The 17,785-nt window shown below is 43.9% G+C and overlaps 1 long non-coding RNA gene across 1 annotated transcript; it reads left to right on the top strand.

Moving 5' to 3' along the window:
- The first annotated feature begins 1,080 nt into the window (after positions 1-1,080).
- Positions 1,081-15,611, top strand: LOC138429186 (uncharacterized). The gene is made up of 5 exons (XR_011252717.1): positions 1,081-1,259; positions 2,762-2,868; positions 4,578-4,711; positions 6,757-6,877; positions 12,870-15,611. It is a non-coding gene; the product is annotated as an uncharacterized lncRNA (long non-coding RNA).
- The last annotated feature ends 2,174 nt before the right edge of the window (positions 15,612-17,785 follow it).

Below are 17,785 nucleotides of genomic sequence, written 5' to 3'. Positions count from 1 at the left end.
AAGAACTATGGACCCTATTAGCGCTCACTTTAGCTGTAACCCTAGAGTTAATGCCAACCCTAACCGTAACCCGAACCCTGACCCTGACATGAACCCTAACCCAAACCCGAACTCTAAGAAGAGGGGGGTCCCCGAATTCTAACCTGAACCCGAACCCTAACAAGTGGGGGGGGTTGCCCGAACCCTAACCCTAAGCTTAACAATAAACCTCTAAAATAAAAAAATTTTCTGGTCTAAGCCCTGGCTCTTGCAGTCCCCTGCCCCTTAAAAGCGAAAAGGTCAGACTGGAGACTTGAACTCCTGATTTACAGGCCATAGCCTACCTGCCTAGTGGCCCACCTAACCCCTATGATACAGAGGCTTGCTGCTTCCAGCAGGGCTCCCGAACCCTCTTCAAGCCTCGGCCCACCAGGGCAGGCTAATAAAGAACTATGGGCCCTATTAGGGCTCACTTTAAGCTGTAACCCCAACACTAATGCTAACCCTAACCATAACCCGAACCCTGACCCTGACATGAACCCTAACCCAAACCCGAACTCTTAGAAGAGGGGGGATCCCCAAATTCTAACCCTAACCCTGAACCCGAACCTGAACAAGTTGGGGGGTTGCCCGAACCCTAACCCTAAGCTAAACAATAAACCTCTAAAATAAAAATAAACGTTTCTGGTCTAAGTCCCGCCTGTTGCTGTCCCCCGCCCCCTAAGAGCAAAAGAGTTAAGCTGCGGACTTGAACTCCTGACTTACAGACCATCGTCTGCCTGCTCACCAGCGCACCTAACCGCTACGCTACAGAGGCTTGCTGTTCTGACAGAGCTCCCGGACCCTCTTCAAGCCTCTGCCCGCCAGGGTCTGGCTCTATAGACTATCATGGCTGTCCTAGGTCATCTTTGCTTTCTATAGTCATAGTTTTATCCCTAAATCATAGACAGATCAGCTGAGAAAAAGCTTGGATTGTCTCGGTGGGGTGGATTTGCTTGTCCTTGTGTTTCACCTGGAGGCAGTCGCGGTCCCGCGGGCCTGTCCTGGAAGGGGGCGTGGGGGTGGGGCGCACCGTGAGCGCGTCGGGGGCGGGGCGAGCCTGGGCGGCTGGTCAGGAGCGCGGCTCACGTGAGCGGGTCTGGGGCGGGATGAACATGGCGGCGCCTCGGGGGCCAGGGCTCTCAGGGCTCGCCATTGCAGCTGGGAATGCTCGTTTCGTGGGCTCCTGGGTCCCCGTCGATTGGCATCCAGCGAGCAGAGCGCAGGGCTGTGGGCCACAGGTAAGGGAACTCGGACTGGGCGGAGCAGGGAACCATGTATTCTGCCCTCTTTGTTTGCAGTCTCGGAGCCGACTAAAATGGCGGTCGCAGAAAAGCCTCGCCTTTGAGGTCAAGGGTTTTACTGCTTTACCCCTTTGCATAAAGCTCAGACCCGCGCGGTTTTCCCAAGCAGCCTAGTGTATTGCTTCCTACAGGCCTGGAGAGGATAACAGGCAGGAAGGCCAGGGGTCTCCAGACAGAGAAAATAGACTGCAAGTGTCAGACGTTTTTTTCTCTCTCTTAAGAGGCCGGAGGAGACAAAAGAGTGCTGCATTTTTTTTTCTCCATCTTGATACAAATTTAAAAGGTTTCTCAGAAATTTCTGTGTTGCCATGACCACTCCTGGCTCCACCTGAATTTAACTTTCCTCAAACCTTGAACTAAGCAATGCATTTTTCTTATGGAAATGTTTGTCTTAAGGTATGCTAATGTACTATGTATTTACCCAAGGCTCTGTCTTCAGGTCAGTTTCCCCTAAAGGCTCAGAAAAAACTTGACAAACCAGTATGTTTTACTCATACCTTGTTCTCCTAATCTATGTGAATGAAACTATATATTTGCTTGGAAATCTGCCTTTCTTCAAGATTCATGTCCATCATTTTATGGCCTGGGATGACTCATCTGCTGCCAATGTTATCTCAATGCATGCTGTGGGTGAGGGGCCTGGTGCCATTCTCTGACACATTGTCTTTCTTTCATTAGCAGACTGCTAGTGGCTCTATAACATCTGGCTAAAGACTAGCAGGGGGTACTCTTCCCCCTTTTACTGTCTACGTCAGCAGCTCTCTCGATCTCTTTTATATTTTAATAAAACTTTTTAACAGAAAACCTCTGAGCCATCAAGCTTCGTCACTTGCCCTGGATTGAATTCTCCTCTGGAGTCCAAGAATGCTGGCATCTTTTGTGGTTTAGCAACCACCTTTCAGCCTTTTGAAATTCATATTGAATCTTCATTTCAGATTGAAGATGCATTCCATGGTATTGCCAACTGAAGCCTTTTCATCGCTATGGCATATCTGTCCATGTCTTTAGGGTATTTTTCAGCAATCATGTATCATTTCCAGTGTGCCAGTCTTGTTATCCTCATTCTGTCCATAGCAAAGTCTTTTATTAATGTTGACATGACTGAAAGGGAATCGTTTGTTTAAATTCCTTTTCAGATTGTTATTTGCTGGTGTATACAGATAACACTGTGTCATCATTCATTTGTATCAGTTTGGACAGCTTGATAGTTGTCTTTAGTTTCTTTAATTTCTCATAATTTAAGATGACCCTGTCTCATATATTTACAGTCTCACCCCTAGTCTCAGTCATTTCTTCAAAGAACTGTCCTTTTTTTAAACATTACATTATTTTTGACTGTGCTGGGTCTTTATTGCTCGTTTGTCTAGTTGTAGTGAGCAGAGGCTACCCTCTAGTTGCTGTGCCATGGCTTCTCATTGCAGTGCTTTCTCTGTTTGCAGAACTTGGGCTCTGGAGCATGCAAACTTCAAGAGCTGTTCAAGGGCTTCGTTGCCCCTGGGCGTGTGGAATCTCCTACACAGGAATTGAACCCGTGTTCCCTGCATCGGTAGGCAGATTCTTTACCACCGGGCCATTGGAGATGTTTCCTGTTCCCTTTTATTAGAGAATGATATTTAAAACATACATGTAGGAGCTCAATATGCTCAGCTGACAATACATGGATATATATATATATATATATATACATGTATTCCAGCTCACCTTTGAACATATTCAGTTAAAGGTAATTTGTGATGTCTCCAACCTGATCCACCACGACATGGACATTGTAACGTTTCCTTTTGTTTATCTGTAACTTTGCATTCCAATGGTAAGATACCTGGCTTCCACCGCTTGTCATACACAGAATTCAGTGCTTGTCCCACGTGGTTACTGAAAAAAAAAACTGTCAGATTGTCTTTCAAAGGGGGCTCTGCATGCATTGCACCAGTATCTTGAGTATGTTTTTGTATGATAGTTTACTATCAGTATACCCTCAGTGGCCAGGTGTCTATTTCAGTCGCTACCAATTATGAATGGGCTTGTTTGCTCTAGTGTTCTTGGACAATTCGAATACAGTTTCTTTGTCAGATATGCATTGTTTTAGGAAAACAGTTTTATTGATTGTTGGCTGTGTTGCCTCTTTGTGTGTGGGCTTTTCTCTAGTTTTGGTGAGCATGGGCCATAACTAGTGGTTTGCAGGCTTCTCACTGCAGTGTCTCCTCTTGTTGAGGGGCACAGGCTCACGGGCTTCAGTGGCTGCAGCATGTGAACTCGGCATCGTGGCTTCCAGGATCTAGAGCACAGGCTCGCTCGGCTGTTGTGGCACACGGGCTCCATAGGATGTGGGATCTTCCCATCCTAGGGATCGCACATGCATCTCCAGCACCGGGGGGTGGATTCTTTACTATGGAACCACCAGGGCATATTTTAGACTAGTTTTCCACACATGTATCTAGTGAAAGAGGCCAGGATCAAGAGGCATGGCAGCTGGGAATCCTCAGCCCCAGCTCTGGTGTGCTATCCAAAGCTCTGGGGCCTTTGGTGAGCAGCTCAGCTTCCCTGGGACTGTTTCCTCCCATCAGAAATGCCCTGCTTTTGGACTGTAGCCCACCAAGCTCCTCTGTCCCTGGGATTTCTGAGACCAGAGTACTGCAGGTGGTGCCATTTCCTTCTCTGCTGCTGCTGCTGCTGCTGCTGCTGCTGCTGCTGCTGCTGCTGCTGCTGCGTCGCTTCAGTCGTGCCTGACTCTGCGCGACCCCATAGACAGCAGCCTACCAGGCTCCTCTGTCCCTGGGATTCTCCAGGCAAGAACACTGGAGTGGGTTGCCATGTCCTTCTCCAGTGCATGAAAGTGAAAAGTGAAAGTGAAGCCACTCAGTGAAGTCGTGTCCGTCTCTTAGTGACCCCGGGGTTGCAGCCTACCAGGCTCCTCTGTCCGTGGGATTCTCCAGGCAATGGTACTGGAGTGGGCTGCCATTGCCTTCTCTGATTTCCTTCTCTGCAAGATAGCGTTTTGAAGATATTTTCTCCTGGATATTGCTTTTGATGAAGGAAGGGGGATCCCTTTCAGGGCTTGAGAGTGAGTTCTTGTCTGACACTGGGCAATGAGTTGTCTGAGGAGAGGAGTGCTGTCCAAGCGAGAGGCTTTATTGGGAAGGGCTGCCAGGGTGGAGGGCAGGAGGGTGAGGGAAACGGAGAGAACCACTCTGTCACGTGGCTCACAGTCTCAGGTTTTATGGTCATCGGGCTCATTTCTGGTTTGTCTCTTGCCAGGCATTCTGAATTGGGATCCTTCTTGGGGGCACACGCATCACTCAGCTGAGATGGATTCCAGCGAAGTGGATCCTGGGAGGTTGGTAGGACCTCTGAACTGGAGCCTCCCATCTCCTGACCTCTCCAGAATTCTGGTTGGTGGTAGCTTGTTCGTTCCTTGTTCCTTCCCAGGACCTCCTGTTGTAAGATGATTCCTGCAAGTGTTTTCTTTTCTCTGTTGCCTGGCCAGGGTGGGTGGTCCGTGGTTCATTTAACAGTTTGTTTTTGGTTCTCTCGAGTAAGGTCCTCCACAGGGTAAATGTATGAAATGATAAAAGGCAATGTTTTAAATAATTTATATTCATAATTTGGTAAGTTGGCTTGTTTTGTGTATGTTAGACCTGATCACCAGACCAACGGTCATGTAGAACTTTTGCAGTTTTCTAAAATTCTATAGTTTTTTAAATGGAGTTACCTTGTTGCAAAGTTTGTGTTTATGTTCATATTTTTTTAAAGTTATTTCTTTTAGTTGATTGATCATTGCTTTACAATATTGGTTTGATTTGTCATACATCCACATGAATTAACCATAGGTGTACCTATGTCCTCTTGCTCTTGAATCTCCCTCCCACCTCGCACGCATTCCCACCTCTCCAGGTTACTACTGAGCCCCAGTTTGAGTTCCCTGAATCATACAGCAAATTCCCATTGGTTGTCTATTTACAAATGTAGGTGTACCTGCATCCATGCTGCTCTCTCCATTCATCTCACCCTCTCCCTCTTGTTCCCCACCCTCGTCTGTAAGTCTGTTCTCTATGTCTGCACCTCCATTGCTGCTCTGTGAACAGACTCGTCAGTACCATCCTTCTAGATTCCATGTTTTTCTCTCTTTGACTGACTTCCCTCCCCTTTATTAGAACAAACTCAAATGTGTTCCTTTTTATGGCTGCATTCCATGCAGGCTCTGATTGTTCCTTAGCCATGTTTTGCGGAGGGTCATGGAGCTATTCTGCTCCATTTCAGTTTGGGCTTCCAGTCTGAGTGCTCGCAGCAGAGCTGCTTCTGGGTGAGCCCTCTGAGGTCTGTGAGCACCGGGCTGCCCGCTCTTCTCTTGTGGCCCGCAGGGGGCGCCAAAGGCCCCTCTGACCCGCGGGCCCAGGACGCTTTGCCTTTAGACTCTGCTCCGTGAGCAGCTGGCGGGAGCTTTGTCTCCTCAGGACCATCAGGGCTCAGGCTTCTGGATAACAGGGCTGCATCCAGGCTGAGAGGAGCAGGGTTGCCTCAGTGCCCACCAGCAGGGAGGCGCTGCAAGAGCGAAAAATGAGGATGGAGTAGACGTTTCCTGTGTCCAGCTGAGGGCTGACTGGAGGTCCATCTCAGAGGACTCAGGGGGAAAGAGCTCCGTGTGCAAAGCGGTGGGTTTTCAGTTAGATTTGCGTTAGATGATGTAGAGGATGAACACTGATGTTCTTCCGTGTAGGTGGCCATTTTCCTGTCACTGTTTCTTGAGAAGACTGTCCTTTCCTCTTCGCTCGTTCCTGGTTTGATTTTCAGGAACTGACCATGTACAGGTGGGTTCGTTTCTGGGCTCTCTATTCTCTCCTGGAGTCCATGTGTCTGTGTTCCTGCCAGTTCCTCACTGTGGTGGTCACTACAGCTCCGTGATGTAGTTTGAAGAGGGATAGGAAGATGCCTCCAGCTGTGTTCCTCTTTCTCAGAGTCTTTTTGGCCGTTTAAGGTCCTGTTCAACAGTAGCAGCCTAATATTAGGAATATTTCTATTTCTGTGAAAAATGCCATTGAATATTATTTTGTGATTGCAGTCCGTGTATTTGTTGATGACTTTGGTTGGAATGGACCTTTTAATTCCTCATTGTTCCAGTGCATGAGCGTGGAATAATTTTCTGTGTGTTTGTATTTTCTTTGGTTTCTTTATCAGTGCCTTCTAGTTTTCTGACTACTGGTTTTTTATGTTCTTGATTAAGTTTGTTGCTAGATGTTTTATTTAAGTGGGATTTTCTTAATATTTTTTTCCTGATTGTTATTAGTGTATAGAAATGCAAGTGATTTTTGGACTGTAAAGGGTAGTATTTTATGATTGTAAATTAATCCAAAATGATTCAGCTTTACTGAATGTAGTCTAACAACTTTTTGTGAAGTGATGTGGAACATTTTATCTGTAAGATCTGTTTCTCCTGCAGTAGGTCATCCGGAGGACCCAAGACATGGTGGTTACTAATAGACTTCCCACACTACTTCTTCATTCCACGTGGACTCCTTCACGGGCAGTGAGCATCGCAGCTTCCCTTGAACTTCATCTGGGTAAGTCTTGGCCTGTATCAGAAAGTTTCCTGCCTGTCTGCTCTAAATTTCTTTTGTGGTATTGACATGGTTGTTTTGAAACCTAGTATACTTTCCAGTCATTTAAAATGTACAGAAAATGCCTAGCAATGGGAACAAGTGCTAGCATTTGCCACATCATCTAAAATACTCTATGTGTTTTATCCAAAATGGGTACCTTCTGCAGAACCAGCACATAATCTCCAAAATCAGGAAATCATATGGTACCTACATTATAATGTAATCCACTGCCCCACTTCCACTTTTAGCAATTGTTCAAGTGTATGAATATATCTTTTGTTTCCATCTTCATCCTTTTTTCTTTATTTAGAGTGTTACTGAGATTTTCAGTTATTTGGACAAACTTGATGGATTGAAAGCAGACATGGTGAATAAGGGTTCTGGGTGGCCTTTTCTATGTGGATTTCTTTTTCACTGAAGATGGTTTTAATATTTATTCATGTGGTAACATGTATGAATCCTGCATTCTTTCCCCCCCCCCATAGTAATTAAAAATAAATAATATGCCATTTACCATTTAGATATTTGTAAGCATACAGTGTTGTAGCAGACAACCTTTTCTTGTTTTGCAAACCAGTTTAATAATGTGCACCTTGTGCGTGCTTTGGAGAAACTCAGGAAACTGAGTCAGTGACTGAAATGGCCCAAGATATCACCTTAGATTCCATCTTCATCTGAAAACAAAACAGGCACTTTCTGGTGGTCCAGTGGCTGAGACTGGACACTCCCAAAGAAGGAGGCCCAGGTTCATTCCCTGATCCAAGAGCTAGATCTCCCATGCCACAAAGGAGAATTTGCATGTTGTAGCTAAATATCTGGCTTACCTCAATGAAGGTTGACCTGGCGCAGCCAAATTAAAAAAGAAACAAATATTTTACAGATACAACCAAAGGAAAGGAAGGGTATGGTTGTTGTGCAGATTTACGGCTTAGCTTTCCCTATCGATAGAAAAGAAAAAAGAGTTTCAAAAGACTGTGTCTCATCCTTCTATCTGGCATATAGAGAGGATTCCTTTGAAATGAGATTTCTCTGGTAAATGTGACTCACAGAAGAGCTGTCTTGAACTTGGGTTTCAGAGATGATCATGTGTCCTCTAAAAAAAAAAGTTAATTGGGTCCCACTAATTCTCATGCTGAGGTGGTATATTTTGTGGTAGCATTTGCTCCCCTTCACTTTGGATGTATCCCCATTTGTTTACACTGTCATCTACTGAAGACATCCTGATATTTGAAAGTTTTTAGTTATTACAAGTAGAGCTGTTGTATATAATCATGTGATACTTTTTGTCTGGACGTTTTCAAAGCTGTTTAGTAAGTGCTAGCCATATAGTATTCAGGTCACAGGTGAGCTTTGTTTAGCTGTGGAAAAATCCAGCTATGTTTCTCTGTGGCATGTGGGATCTTCTGGGGTAAGGGATCAAACTAGAGTGTCTTGCATTGTCAGGCAGATTCTTTACCACTGAGCCACCGGAGAAGTTGTGCCCTACCCCCGTTTTTTTTTTTTTGAGTTTACTGGATCTAATAGGTGTGCAGTGCTACCTCACTGTTATTTTAGTTTGTAATTTCCTAATGATATGTGATTTTGAGTCTTTTTGATAGGCTTATTTACTATCTTTATATTTTTGTAGGACAGGTGTTTAGGTGTATACATTTTTTATGAGATTGTTCTAGATTTTTTGGTATATTTGGAGTACAATCCTTTATCAGATATGTATTTTATAAATATATTTTCCTGTGGCTTGTGTTTAAGTTTTGTGAATAAGGTTTTTCACAGTTTCAATGTCTAATCCTTTAAAGTTAATGTTATATATGTTTTATATCCTTTTTTGGATAGACTTTAGTGTGTTGTTGTTGTTGTTGTTAAATTTTATAAGCAGAAGTGAGGTACTGTAGATACAGTTTTAAGCTAAGCTGAGGTACCATAGATACAGTTTTGCCTTTTGTCTGTTAAGAAGTTTGAGTGAGTTTGGTGTACACTGTATATAACATTATGTCTACATTCATTTGACTGGATATAGCTTCCAATTATTTGTCTAATTGGTTTTGGAGATATCACGGGAAGTCAGTTTTTCCAAGGGAAACTGAGGTCCATGAAACATGAACTCTTTTCGATCGGTCGGAATCACTCTCTGCTATTTCTGACAGATTTGACTTGTTTGGATATCTCATATGAGTGGAATCACAGAACGTTTGTCTTTTCTTGGTCTGGTTTATTTCACATGATCTAATGACCATAAGGTTTGTCCACATTGTCGCATTGTCAGAATTACTGACTTTGAAGGGCCGAATCAGATTCCATTGTGTGTATACCACAGTTTGTTTATGGAATTGGCTGCCATGGACACTTAGATCACTTCTGTTTGTTTGCCAGTGTGAATCATGCTGTTGTGAGTATGACGGAAGAAGTATCCATTTTTTCAGCCCCCTTTCCCAATCCTTTTGGGTACATAGCTTGAATTGGAATCGAACTATGTATTTATTCCATGTGTTTGTTTTGGAGTCATTTCTGTAATGTCTTGCAGAGTGGCAGCACCATTTAATGTACTTTTTCGTATGGTGGAATACCGTTCAAGCTTCTGAATATACCTTGTGTTGCATATTCAGTCTCCCACCAACGGACACTTGAATGAGTTCTACCTTTGAGCTATTGTGAATGTCACTATGAGTATTTGTGTACCAGTTTTTGTTTGAATTATTAACAAGTACATTACTATATATAAAAGAAGCCACAAGGACCTACTGTACAGTTTAGGAAACTATTAAATATCTTATGATAATGTATAATGGAAGAGAATCTCAAAAGGAATATATGAAAAGCACATAGTAACCATGATATTTATTGTGCCAACACTATGAGTTATCATAGCACTACTCAACGTGTATTTATACATGTCAGTAAAATATTCACATCTGTAAGGATATTATAAAAAATTATATAAAAAATCAAGAATTCAAACAGAGATTAAATAAACTTCCTGTCATTGCTCATCATCATTTATACATTCATACTACCTGTAACACTCATTGTATAAGTGCTGGACTAGCAATTGATGTTCTCGTAAACCAAGAGATTGTGAAGGTGTAAGGAAATATAGCTTATTGAATTCCTTAATGAAGGATTATAGAACTCTATGTCCATGAAGTGAATGAAATTCCATTTTATTGAACCACATTCTTACTAGAGTGATGAGCTTCCACCCCACCCAACGTTAGTTCACAATGAAATCCTGCAGTCCTCTGGCCTCAATGTCTGCTTCCTGCTACCGAGAAAGAAAAGATGAGGAAGTCCTGACAAAACCGATGCTATTTTTCTTTTTCTGATTTGTATTTTATCGCAGGGCTTGGCAAAAAGAGGGCCCAACCTGTTTTTAGAGTTCCATCCCAAGGGTTCCTCTGGCATGTTCCCTATGTTGACAAAGTGCTGATTATTTTCAACAAAGGACAATGATCTGCACTTCACTATCTGTTGCTTGAGCTGGAATAGCGGGCATCCCTTGAAGTGCATTCCTTCATGCTGAAGTAGGCATCCCTGAAGCAATAGTATAAGAGGAACACATTTATCACGTAGACATCGCAGCCCATGCATTTGTAATAATTTTTCAGTTATACCCATCATCATCGGAGGAACTGACTTGTCCCAGTAACAACGAGAGTACCCAGTATAACAGTTCCTTGACTTATGAGTACTTCCTATGAGTACCCTTATGAGTACTTCTTCCAATATTGTTTCTCCTACTTTGGTCATGAACAGTAGAAGCTGATGGCAGTGGTCCTTGAAATGTATGTCGATTCCTAGGTGGCACAGTTGATAAATAAAAAATCTGCCTACCAGTGCAGGAGGGGGAAGTGATGTGGGTTTGATCCCTGGTTCAGGAAGATAACAATTCATACACATGTTTTATGTGAACCAGTTTGATACTCATGAGTTTTTTCTTCTGTATACAGAAAAACAAATGCTGTTCAAGGACACTGAAAGAACCCTGATGTTGAAAATCAGATCTGTATTGTGAGCAATGCTTAGATATCCATGAGTCGAAGCATAGTATTATGCCTATCATCCTTGTATTTCTCTCAGTGAAATATGTTGAGGAAAACTCTTCATTCGTGGTCTAGATTCACGAAGAAGCTAAATAGCATTCATCCTTTACGTTGACAACTGTGAATTTAAATCTCCTGTGAATCCTATGTGACAACCACACATACCAACATGAGTTATCAGTATTATATCAATATTTTTAGTCCTATTGTATGTCAACTAAAAAAATCAGTATATAATTGTACATGAAGTCAAGACATAAAATCAGTGCAAATACAAAATGTTCCATTCCATCCTTTGAGAAAGGGAGAAAAACATCTCTGTGCTTAGCCTATTGCATTTTTATGTATTAGACCCTTAAGTAGTTTATTCACCACACCCTGTGAATGATTCACAAATCTTCAGAGAAGAAAGGATCATTTCTCTTGAACAATGAGTAGTTCAGCTATTCTCAAAGCAAAGCCATAAGTGAGTCTTATTTTGGGTGAGACCATGAAAACTCAGTGTTTTCATTATGCTTGTGCTTATGATGGGAGGAGGTCTGAGAAAGCACTTCTGAAGGTTTATTCATACCAGTCGTTCTCATATGTATCGAGTCTTTAAAGGTCGAATCACCAAGGTGTTGCTTCTACACTTGTACTAGGCTGAGCAGCAACATTCCCTTTCTCCGTAAGTGCAGTAGACGTGTTCCCAACCTGTCTGTCTTCTGTCCTCTGGAGTATGCATTGCTTGAGCTCATCACAGCCTAGTAGATGGAAATCATCAGGATATTCTGGAAACCCTTTTTATTTCAGTCTGTTCAGGAGGTTACCACTGCTGCAAACCTCTGGATTTTACCAAGCGCTTTTAACAACCTCAGATGAAGGATATAAGTCAACACTGGTGACAGCCACGGGCTTCCATGGCCTATCCATGATTGTTGGCTTTGCTTTCATAATCATCCTGTTTCTTATACCAGCTAAACTGTCAGTGTATTTTTTAATTACCATTTTATCTTTGATGGTTTTTAGAGCTATTATGGATTTTCCTATATATCTTCACTTATCGGTGAGGGTCTTATGTTAGTAGTAGTTATGACAACTGACTTTCTGTCTGTTAGCTGTGGCAGAATAAAAAAAGAATGACCCACTGTATATTATTAATATTATGTATCAATATATTGTTAGTTTTATTGTTTGCAGTCATCCAATTCCAAGTTTCTGAAATAAACTTTCAGAAAAATCACATCCTTTTGAATGCCCATTTGACTGAATAGGAGCACGGAAATGTTCTTCCATAAAATTGTTTACAGTTTCCATTCCGTTTCTCCTGTTTGATGTAGATATTGGCCTTTGGTTCTATCAGTAGCTTTGCAAGTAAAAAAAAAAATTAATTAGAGCTCGTATGGTAATTTTACTGTTAGCAATAAGTTTAGCATAAAATGAACACAGAAGAGGTTACAGTAGACCAAATATGAAAGTCAGTTTAAAAGAAAACATAGTGTTGAATGTTTACAGTAGGAATATAGTTATGAAGTTCCTTTATTATTATTCTATCCTTTCCTTTTGTTTTGCAGGGGTGTTAATGTACAGATTCCAGTACTATGGCTAGAGCGAATAATAGTATCATTATTCTTGAGAGCAACTCTACTAAGTCTTCACGCTCATGTCACTCAAGGTTTTTTAATACCTATTATGTTAGTCGTGTTTGTAGTTTGTGAAGTCACATAAGTTGCATTCATTCAAGCAATAGTATCAAACAGCTATGGCATCAATTATAGATGTGAATCGATATCGAATGTGAATCCATTTCACTGTGACAAGTTATTATTGTAGATATTCTATTCATGCCAGTAACAAAGCTGTGCAGAAATAATACAATGTTTATTAAGAAAATAAGAGTTACTAATTTGTTTTATTATTCTATTTCTTTTAAACAGATTTAATGACAACAGGCTCAACTTTTCATTCACTTGTATGACTATGAGCGGTTTGACCAAGTTGAAGAAGATGACTCGTTTGTAGTCTTCCTCATCAGCTCATTCCATCTACTGGCTTTAAAATCATTTAGTACAGAGCTCACCGTCTAGGTGTTCATCCAGTGTTTTGTTTGCTTATCATGCAGGATCATTTTAAAAGGAAAAGTATGTGTGTATGAGTTAGAGCTCTGATCCCAGGAGTCCATGTAGAAGCTTCCCCTGAGAAATGTATCGTTTTTGCACCAATGCTACTGAAATGTGTGAATGTGGTATACCACGCGTCCCAATAAGTGTAAACAGCGTCATAGGCTACTTATTTGAAATGACCAGTACTCATGACATTCCATTCAACTGAGGACTAAATATAGCCAACGTAGGCTGTGTTTGCCAAATAGACTTTGAAGTATTCTTCACACAGTCCTTCATCGATGCCAGTTTTCAGATCGAAGAAACCCTTGCTCCATGAAGTTTGTGAACACATATACTCATGTTTTGTTTGAGATTTTAAAGTCATTCTTCAGTTTTGTTGGAGGAATGGTTCTGTATATGCCCCGTGGATCCCCAAATCCACTGATGTTCATGTGTCTTGGGGCTTCCCAGGTGGTTCTAGTGGTAAAGAACATGCAGAACATACCCATGCAGGAGACATGGGAGGTATGGATTCCATCCCTGGGGCAGGAAGATCTCCTGAGGGAGAGCATGGCAACCCCCTCCAGTATCTTTGCCTAGAGAATCTCATGGAGAGAGGAGCCTGGTGGGGCCTAGTCCATATGATCCCAAGGAGTTGGACACAATGTAAGTGACTTCGCACAGCACATGATTCGTTGTCATAGCTAATATAATGGAGATGACATAAAAAGAAGCACCAGCGGGCGAAAGTCAATATCCATCACTTTTAAACTTTGGAATGTATTGTGATATTTTACATCCATATTTGTATGACTTGATAGTTGGAGAATCGATGCATGTGAAGGCCTGGTTGTGTTATATGTATGTTGAGGGAAGATATATTTTTATGTGGTTTGACATATAGGTCCCATTTCATTCGTAGACATATGCATACTCATCACTTATCATCATTTTTTTTTTTTTGAAAAGACCATTGTTTGGAAAGGTTGTTGTCTAACCATGAAAGATGCTTGAATTCTTGGGCTCCTTAGAGGAAGAATTCAACCCGGGGCCAGTGATGAGGGTTGATCAGTCAGAGCTTTTGTGTCCCAACGTTTTATTAAAGTATAAAAGAGAGAAAGCTTCTGACATAGACATCAGAAGGGGGCAGAAAGAGTGCCCCCCTACTCATCTTTGGCTGGATGTTATCTAGCTACTAGCAGTCTACTCATTAGAGAAAGGAATGGCAGCAGACCCCTCACCCACAAGATATATGGAGATGACCGTGGCACCAGGTGAGTCATCCTGGGCCATAAAACGATTGATATGAGCAAATGGATAGCTTCATTCACATAGATCAGGAGAGCCATGTATGAGTAAAGCATATTGGTTTGTCAAGTCAGTTCTGAGCCTTTAGGCAGAACCTACTTGAAGATAGAGTCTAGGGTAAATACATAGTACATTCACATAGCTTAAGGCAAACCTTTCCATGAGAAAAATGCCTTGGTCAGCTCAAAGTATGAGAAAAGTGAAGTTCAGGCGGAACCAGGTGTCATTATAGCAACACAGAATTGTAAGAGAAAATCTCTGTTTAAATTTGTATCAAGAAGGGGAAAAAAGATAACAGCTTGTTTCCTCCTGCCTCGGAAGTGACAGATAACAACTGTCTGACACTTGCACCCCATTTCCTCCCTTTGGAGACCCCTGGCCTTCCTGGCTGTTACCCTCTCAGTTTCATTCATTGAGCGTTTTCTGCCTTGTGAAACATTGGGCATAGAAGTATGTGTTTATTTAGGGGTATTTCATCCAATTTCATTTAAATGCATATGTGAATTAGAAAGTTTGACATGCTGTTGCTTTGTATACCGATTGGGAAATGTGAGCCTCCAAGCTTAATTTAGTTTTTCATGTTCATTTTTCTTTTTAGGGGTACAAAGAAAAATAATATGACTGTTAAGATCAGCTTTCGTATTTTTTGCCAAATATGAATTGGGATCACATCGATCAGAGATGAGTCTGTGCATGAAAGCCCTAATAACTAATGCTAATTGACTTCACTACCATGGGATGTTTTCATATCTATTGAGGATTTACTTCATGTATTTCGATTTTAACTTTCTGTCTCACAGCCTTGTTTGTAGATCAAAGCTATTTGAAATTGTCATCTGGTTTCAAATGGCTTGTGAGGTTATTCATGAGTGGTTCATAAAACCGAATGGATTGTACATAGCCATACTTTGTTGTCATTCTATGAATTTGAAGAATGTCTGAAGAATGTCTGCAGTTATGCCTTAAAGATTCATACAATTGATGTCCAATATTTATCTCAATAGACTTGCTTTCAATTTGTAGTTTCCTATGCGTATGTCTTTCTTTATGGATTTGGGTAGAACTTGTATTGGAACACTGAAAAATCTGTGATATCAACCGTGCTGACCTTTCTGGTGGTCATCATTAAGATTTTCACGCTCTATGGATCCTAGTGGAAACAGGTGCTGTTCATCCTACTTTTGTGAAGATTGAACTCATCGTAGAAAGTGGAATTTGTTGAAATATTTATGGTATAAATAAATCTTGTCTCTATAATTACCCAGAGTCCTGGTGCGTATTTGATGGCTAAGTTATAAAATGTATGAGATAGATGTGATCCATCAATGGCGACTGGATAAGTGGTGGAGAGGTATTTTGGTGATGCAAGAGATTTAAATGATGTGATCATAGTATTTATATCCCTTTTATGTGGATAATGGGTCTTGGATCCATGTTTGAAACCTTACAACCTCGTCTTTTGTTATGCATGGGAAGTGTCAAAAATGAAGAAGATGCGGGTAGGTACTTCAAGGGTAAGTATAGGGCTGAGGGCGTGACTATGATGTGGGTTAGGGTTAGGATGTGGATGGGGGTCCGGTTAGGGTAGGGTAAAGGTTAGAGTTCGTGGAACAGCCCTCCAAACTTGTTAGGGTGAGGGGTGAGGTGTGAGGGTTCAGGATGAGGGTGAGGGTAAGGATTCAGGGTGAGGGTTAGGATTCAGGATGAGGGTGAGGATTCAGGGAGAGGGTGAGGGTGAGGGTTCAGGGAGAGGGTGAGGGTGAGGGTTCAGGGAGAGGGTGAGGGTGAGGGTTCAGGGTGAGGGCGTGGGTGAGGGTAAGGGTTCGGGGTGAGGGTTCAGAGTGAGCGTTCAGGGTGAAGGTGTGGGCCTCACATCTGATACAGGATTGTACTCCAAATATACCCATCCCTTCCCTTGAACAGACCTCTCACTATGGGAGCCCTTGGCAGTGTGGAACCCACCGGCCCCTAAGGCCTCCCAAAGGACGCCTGGGGCCTAGGTGCAAAGGCAATACAGGAGTGGAGCTGAGGCCAGGAAGGCGCCAGTGGCGTCTCCCAACTTTGCAAAGGCTGCTCCTTCCTGGGTAGGAAGCCTAGCAGCGAGGCAAGTCTGGGCAAGGTTCGCCCAGGGCAGAGCAGCCTCGCACCAGGAACTCTGCCAGATCGGGCCTCTGAGCAGAGCTGGAGCTCTGCCATCCTGGAGGCGCACTCGACTCCGCCCAAGCAGGGCTTGCAGCCTAAGGCGGCTGGGCTGCTTCGTCTTCCCCCTAGGAAGCTCGATTCCCGCATGCTGTTCACTCGGCTTCCAGGCGCCGGCTCCCTGCCCCTCCTTACGGTCTAGGATCAGGGGCTGCTTCCCCTGAGCTGGGGCTGTGGGCAGGAGCCCAGACACACAGGTGCAGGACCCAACCACCTGCACACGTCTCTGCTGGAGAGGAGAGCGCTAGGGAACCTACGTGTGTGAGGCAGCTACTGGGCGCCCACGGAGTCAGACTCGAGGTGTGCGGGGCTCCAGAGCCCCGCCAGGGGTCCAAGGAGCCTGGTGCTCACCGTGCGGCGCTGAGTCTGGGCTGTCAAGCAACCGCTGGAGGAGACCTGCACTTGCCCTTCCCTTGCCTCTGACAGAGCTCTCCCTGCTGGAGCCCTTGGCAGTGTGCAACCCACCGGCCCCTAAGCCATCCCCAAGGACGCCTGGTGCAAAGGCAAGGCAGGAGCAGAGCTGAGGCCAGGAAGGCGACAGTGGCATCTCCCAGGCTCAAGGAGCCTGCTCCTTCCATGGCAGGAAGCCTAGCAGCCAGGCAAGTCAGGGCAAGGCTCGGCCAGGGCAGAGCAGCCTCAGACCAGGAACTCTGCCAGATCGGGCCTCTGAGCAGAGCTGGAGATCTGCCATACTGGAGGCGCGCTCGGATCCAGCCAAGCAGGGCTTGAGCCGCACGTGGCTGGGCTGCCTCTTCTTACCTCGAGGAGGCTTGCCACCTTGAATGCTCTTCCTTCGGCTTCCAGGCGCGGAAGCTCTGTGCCTCCTGCAGGTCTTGGCTCAGGGGCTGCTTGCCCTGAGCTGGGGCTGTGGGCGGGAGTCAAGACACGCAGGGGCATACCCCAAACTGCTGCACACTTCTCTGCTGGGGAAGAGAGCGCAAGGGAACGACATGTGAGAGGCAGCTGATCGGCACCCACGGAGTCAGCCTCCAGGTATGCCGGGATGGAGACCCCAGCCAGTGGCCCTGGGAGGTGCGTTTCTTCGTGCGGCGCTGAGTCTCGGCGACCAAGCAACCGCTGGAGGATCCCTGCACTTGCCCTTCTCTTCCCTCGCACAGAGCTCTTCCGGCTTGAGCCCGTGGCAGTGTGCAAGCCACTGGCCCCTAAGCCCTCCCAATGGACGCCTGGGGCCTAGGTGCAAGGGCAAGGCAAGAGCGGAGCTGAGGCCAGGAAGGCGCCAG

Source organism: Ovis canadensis, chromosome 24 (assembly GCF_042477335.2).
Source record: "Ovis canadensis isolate MfBH-ARS-UI-01 breed Bighorn chromosome 24, ARS-UI_OviCan_v2, whole genome shotgun sequence".
NCBI classification, from domain to species: Eukaryota; Metazoa; Chordata; class Mammalia; order Artiodactyla; family Bovidae; genus Ovis; species Ovis canadensis.
Note: the sequence above shows the minus strand (reverse complement) of the source record. Positions and strands in the feature narration are given on the sequence as shown.